Source organism: Cydia pomonella, chromosome 23 (genome assembly GCF_033807575.1).
Source record: "Cydia pomonella isolate Wapato2018A chromosome 23, ilCydPomo1, whole genome shotgun sequence".
NCBI classification, from domain to species: Eukaryota; Metazoa; Arthropoda; class Insecta; order Lepidoptera; family Tortricidae; genus Cydia; species Cydia pomonella.
Window position 1 is genome coordinate 6,580,527 of NC_084725.1, and position 7,124 is coordinate 6,587,650.

At 35.6% G+C, this 7,124-nt stretch overlaps 1 protein-coding gene across 1 annotated transcript in view; it reads right to left on the minus strand.

The window, feature by feature from the left end:
* Positions 1-6,644, minus strand: part of LOC133530728 (latrophilin Cirl-like) — a 474,969-nt gene extending 468,325 nt beyond the window's left edge. The window contains exon 1 of the mRNA XM_061868759.1: positions 6,150-6,644. The gene's annotated coding sequence lies outside the window, so the exon portion shown is untranslated. The remainder of the gene's footprint in view (positions 1-6,149) is intronic.
* Positions 6,645-7,124: the final 480 nt, after the last annotated feature.

Consider the following 7,124-nt stretch of genomic DNA (forward strand, 5'->3'; position numbering starts at 1 on the left):
CGGAGACACGGAACAACCGCTTCAGTAACGGTAAAAAGATTTGCTATCTTGTAACGGATGGTCCAGTATTTCATTTTTGGGTCGTAAATGCTGACCTTTTAACTAGAACGTTCGATCATCGTTTTAAATCTGATTAGGCGGAGTGAATTTAATCTTCTTGCGTTGTGAAACGGTATAAGACGCCAAGTATGGAGTACCACAGGGCTCTGTACTGGCTGGCGTTATAATCAATCACATTAAACTCTCACAGTGGCTGGGTAATAATCACTCAACGTTCTTTAATTAATCCCTCCCGACGGAAATTTATAAATTAGTTTTCTATGTAAATGAAGGTGACGGCGCCGAAACAAAGGCTATTACGACACGTGAAAACTATAAAGGTGACATTCAAATGTCAACTTCAGTAGCATTACTGCTTCGGCGTTGATTTCGATGCTGTATATACAAATATTATAAATTACCTTGACAAAATAAGTGACGTTTGCCGCCGCATAACACCGCAACAACATGCAGCTTCAGCTAACATTCAAATGTCACCTTAAGTAATGATTGGAAACATCGTGTCACAGTATCATTAACTAGATCGACGTTTGACAATAATGACGTCGGGCTGACAATAATGAGTAACGCGTCAACAGGATCTGATAGCGCAGTCACGTCTCTGTCTGGCGTCTCGTTAATCTCGGAACGTGCCGGTGACGTTTTGAGCTTTTGAAAATGTTTTCGATTGTGAAAGTAACCAGAAATTATTTTTAATAACCCTTCATAAGGCCTAATCAGATATTGTAAGGCTAAAATTAGCACTCTATACCATGATCGTACTGTAAAGTGCTTAAATGATAATATGTTTTGATGTAGTTTGTTTAAGGGTTAATGGAATATTTGACATTATTATATAACATTAAGACGCGAAATCTGTAAATATTAAGTATTCAATTTAGAAGGACTGATTTCACTGGAAAATGTACTTACCTTCTCATGTCATTAATGAAACGGGTATTTATTATTAAATTACGATTAAAAAAAAGACGTATTTTATTAGTAGTGAACAAACGAACAGAACAGAAAAGGTATATTATAAATGTATATATACATATATTTATGTATATTTGTATATTTTATCCCATATATTGAAAGCATTAAACCGAAAATCTGTAGATAAGTCATATAGGTACATAAGGGTAAACTGTGTTTAGTGTGTGTAAATATTTGCTATAAGTACACAAGGTTTGCCTAGGGTGCCTAGATCAAAGTAGCAGACGCCCTAGGCTTCAATATTTGTATATTCGTATTTGTAACCAAAAAGATCATTTCGATAGGTAGCTAAATAAATTATGAAGACGTGCGTAATATTGAACTTTTGTTTATACTACGTCGGTGGCAAACAAGCATACGGCCCGCCTGATGGTAAGCAGTCTCCGTAGCCTATGTACGCCTGCAACTCCAGAGGAGTTACATGCGCGTTGCCGACCCTAACACCCCTCCCTCCCCTCGTTGGAAATTGATCCAATTCTATTGACAATTGCATCTTGAAATGCTTATTGTATAAGGTAATACAGAACTTGATTACATAGTCGGTAAATTAAATACCTATATATTTTCATCATGATAATCTTCTCTCAATCTAAGGTGCGATTTCAATTCTCTGAAAAACTTTTCATTGCGGTGACATATGTACGGTCAACCGATTTGATTCCTAGGCCACTAGAACCATGTCATAATTACTTCTACGACAGTGCTTATTGAGTGATGCATGTCATGTATAGAGTAGTTAAAGCGACAAGGTTCTATAGTGGCCTAGGATTCAAATTGGTTGACCGTACCTAATTACCTACTTGTAGTGTGACTTTGTATTGCAATGCCAGATTGAGGGGGGCGGGCGAAGTGCATTACTACTACTAATAAAACTGCAAGCCACTAGTAATATTACTAGTATTCTGTAATCAGTTTTCGATATAACGGGTGAAAACAAAAAAAAATTGAATGATTTTCTGTAGACTTCTAAACAAACCTATCTACGTAAATAATAAATGCTCTTCATAAAGTTCTTGCTAGGCCTTTTGGGATTCTTGAATGTAATATTTTTTATTTTATCAAAAATTTTGTGTTAACAACCGTTCATTTATTGATCATTAAAAATTATAGGTCTGGTAATGCTGCTAGAAGGTAAAAGCCCCGAAAAACACTGATTAGTAAAAATCGACCATTACGAGTATATCTCAGTGTCGCTAGATGATTCAAATTTACAGAGGGAAATCATTCAGTTTGGATGATGAAAGTTATTTTGCTTTTAGCATAACTGATATACCTGGAAATGGATGATATGTAAGAACGTCCGAAATCCCACAAACCTTCCACAATGTCGGCTGATTGATAGTTTTTTGGCCGTTTGAGTAGTTGAGTGTATAAAAATAATTGGAGAGCTGAAAATTGTTCCCAGCTAATAAAAATGACTAATAAAGTTCCAAAAATAGGCAAAAAGGGTGTCCAAAGGTCTTATTCGAACTTTATATCTAAACTACGTCAAAAAGCTGACCACAGGCCCTTTTCTTCTATTCTTACATCCATTAATGTCATTGTAAATAATTATCATGTATATATTGCCTAATAATAACAATGTATCGTAAAAATTTATATCGGTATTTTTTCACATCTCTGAATTAATTCTATTTTATTTGTTATCACCCATTATTAAAGGTATGCGCACTTAGACGGCATGGCGCACTTTGCCCCCCTTACTCCACACTAATGTTAGAGCTAATTTGTCAATATTATCGAAGAAAAATTTTGCCAAATTTTGCTAAATTTTGTCTATCGTCATGTACCTATACAAATGTATATTAAGGGCTTTTCTTCTATTCTTACATCCATTAATGTCATTGTAAATAATTATCATGTATATATTGCCTAATAATAACAATGTATCGTAAAAAGTTATATCGGTATTTTTTCACATCTCTGAATTAATTCTATTTTATTTGTTATCACCCATTATTAAAGGTATGCGCACTTAGACGGCATGGCGCACTTTGCCCCCCTTACTCCACACTAATGTTAGAGCTAATTTGTCAATATTATCGAAGAAAAATTTTGCCAAATTTTGCTAAATTTTGTCTATCGTCATGTACCTATACAAATGTATATTAAGGGCTGCTAATAGTTTTGCTGACTGTACATTGAAATAGCAGTTCCGTTACACGTGTCTTTCCAAAACCATAAATCCAAATGTTTCGAACAATATTTCAAAAATTCAAATCAAATTTCGAACGTCGCCTGTGGCGTAGAACGTTATAGCGATGCATCAATTCCGACATGCCCTGGTACGTAAATCACGCTTTTTTCATCGCAATTAGCTCTGGGGCGAGCGACACGTCGACATCTGTCGACTACCGATGTTCGGTTTTCGGTTCGAGTTCCGGACCTATTTCGACTTTAAACGGCAAATTAACTAAGCTATTCGAGGCGCGGATAAAAGTGTTTTAAGTGAAAACACATGTCCGCTTTTAACTTTTTTATAAGCTTTTATTTAACTTGCCCTGTTATTATGTATGTCATTTTGTTAGTGTCAAATATTGGAAGCTAAATATGATCCACTTCTATGTAAATCGGATAAAAACACAGTATTATGATGACATGGAGCTGATCTGATGATGGAGACCGGAGGTGGCCATGTTAACACAGCTCAGTGATAAATCAATGCAAACTAATTGTGTTTGGGGTTTTTAGAATTGTCCCGATGAGTATTACCTGCCCCTGGAAAGTAAAGTACAGTCAGCGACAAAATCTTGTACCAAAAATGGATTTTTTGCCAAAAACTTATTAAAAAGAAGTGGCTCTTTCAAATAAGTAGCTGTGTAAAGCTGAAATGCAAACGCGAAGGCTTTGTTATTGTCAAAAAATCGTTCTAGCTACATGACGATCCATAAATCACTTTTATAACCTAAATTTTGATTAATGATCCTAACCTAGAAATTCTTGATAGGTAAAGTAATGTAATTCTTGCCTTTGAATTCACACGTTATGTAATTCAAGCTTTGGTTATGTAATTCACATTTATATGATATAAAAAAAATATAGCGCAAGTTTATTCTTTGATTTTATGTCCAAACATTGTATAACGAATTTAAAAGACCACTTACTTACCAATTTATATCCCATTTTATCTACGAATTTTCTAATAAAATACACATTTAAATTCTTTAACGCAAATAGAAGTCTACAAAGCGTTTAGCGTAGGTTGTATGGAATGTGTTTTACAAGGAATTAGTTGCAAAATAGGACCCTATCGTATTACTGAGTCAAAATCCAACACTTTATCTTGTATGCAGCCATCAATACTTTATAGCTCGTTTTACGACTAAATCAACGGTTTCATCTTGCTGTAAATGTAACCCTAAAATGTCTATAAAATTATGCGATCCAATGTATTCAAAGTTAAATAATAAAATACGATGACCTGGATCCTGCTTGTTCTAAATTCGAATTACAATGAAGATACGAGTTGTTTTATAGCCGTTAAATATACCTGAGGGCTTCCCGCGGGCCACGTTCGTCGTTTTGACTCTCTGTCGCACTTGTACATTTGTACGTAAGCGTGACAGGAAGGCAACACGTTGAACGTAGTTCGTGGTAGGCACTCTGATAACATAGCCACCGGTAGGAGATATATTGATAAATAATTTAACGCTTTTTAAGTTTGTCACGTTCCGTTTCACATATTTTTTAACTGCACTACACATCATGCATTAATACAACTTTGTTTATAAATTATTATTTCATAAAAACTTAATTATTTTGGAGAAATACAAACACTATTAAACAAAATCAAAAGTATCCATTATTTTGAATAGGCGCGTATGCGGCGTGTCAACAACATTTTAAACAATTCGATTTTATTCGAATAGATATATCGTTATTTCTTTGTAAACGTTTTGACACATATATTAAATATAAACAACAGTGGTAAGTAAATAATACAAATTAAAAAAAAATGCAACTTGGCTGTATGCCAAAAACCTGTGCCTATAAAAATAATGACAACATCAAAAAAACTACACTCATTTTCAAAATGGCCACTCAGTCGACGGTGTGTGATAAATAGTGATAATTCTGTGAATATAAAGCATTATAAAATGACTTATACGTGGTTTTTAAACTATTTCCTAACAAATATCGTGTAATCGGTGTAATCTTCAATCAAATCAAGAAAAGTGTTTCATTTCGATAAAAATGATTCGAATATGGCATCAAAACTCCGAAGCGGTAAAGTTCTGTAAAATGAGGTTACCAAAGCCATCAATTATATTGTTACGTGTAATTAACAACAGTAAAGATTCCCTCAAATTGTAATAGCTGTTTCGGAACACGTAAATGTGAGGTTATAACGAAAGCTTGGGTGAACTAGTGACGCCATCTATCGAGAAAGCGCTTTCTATGCCGCGTTGTTTGTGATTTTATGTCGTAAATATTACTTCAATTGTTTATTTATTTATTAAAGTACCAGCTTTATTTAGATGTTTATGTCACATGTATGTGTTGAAAGTGTGGATTGTGTATTTAGTGCGTTAATTGTGAGGTTACATGCCAAGAATATTGTAAGAAGTTCTTGTGAATGTATTTTGTAATATAGTGGGTCGATTTGTGTGGATCATATTTCTAATGGACTGTGGATGCGCTTGTATCTTATGTTATGTATTTCGGTTTATATTAATAGTTTAATCTTCACAAAATGTTCGTTGATATTCGCAGAGCTTTTATGAATGCAAGCGAAACTAATCTTATCTCAAAAAATCTCATGGTCCAACAATCTTGCGCCGGTTATCGACTTATCGAGTAAAAAACACGGCTTTATTATAATCGAGCTGTAAGTACCTACAATAACAAAAGCTCCGGAGTTATCAAAAGATCGTTAAGTGGTCGGTACCGTTACATCGAGCTGGCTAATTAATACTCGCCCACACCTCCAGGTTCGAACCCGTTCTGAGAACCCATAACATGCACATAATGCAAATAGCGTCCGAATGAAGTCGTTTTAAAATCGAATGAATCTTCAGTTCGGTTCCACGGACCCCTAGCCCCACACGACTATCGATTCAACTCGACACGAAGAAAAAATCCTTACAACAATGAGCCGGTGTAACAATAAATACCTTAATGATATCCCGAGATCGAGAGCCGTCCGACGGCTAGGCGGACCCGTCGCACAGTTTTCAAGAGAAATCCAACACTAGAGCATAACGTACACGAAACATCACAATACGAATCAGCACAATCTTACACTGCACAGGTCATGAAATCCACAGCACTGGTTTGGGTACAAAAGATGTTTGTCTCGTAAGAACGCGGGGCTGGCGGCACGGTACAACCGACGCGCTCAACGGCCGGGCACGAACTGAACTGGTTTTGCGGCGGGGGCGCGGGGAGGGTGGACGGGTGCGTTTGGTTCGGTTTTATGAAAATATTTCGTGAGTAATGCACGTGTTATGCCGGGTCGGGAGTGCGACGGCCTAGTACGGCCTTTGATTTAAGGTGTTCTTTATAGATAAAGATAAAAAGCAATGTCGTGGTCACACTTGTCATTGTACAAACCCACGCCGAGCTCACGCTTGCATTTCTCTGCAATGCAATCAAATTTACAACATATTGCTCTTCGTTTCATTTCATAGAGTTATCGGAGTTTCATTATTGGATCTTTCAATATTATGGGTTCATAAACGTTGGGATAGTTCTTAAAAATAATTTTCTTACATCTATAAACTACAATGTTATTACACAAGACAAATCTTATACTTATTGTAAATCTTGTTATTGTAGTAATCGTCTCGTAAGTAAACTGAAATTGCTGAACAAATGCATTTAACTGTTTCGATAAGTCAAAAATGATACATTTCTATACTTACTATAACTACTTCAAGAGCCTGAGTGACTAAGTTTACTAAAGTAGCAGTGTGAGAAGAAATGGCGACGCGTAAAAAAACTTCCATATAACAGGTGACTTTTCACTTTGAAAGGTATAATTATCGATCGCAAAATGCACAAACACTCTGTTATGAGTGCACCTGTTAAACAACAGACAAACAGCCTACTAAAGGAAAGAGATTCCAACACTAACCATGCGATGCAAC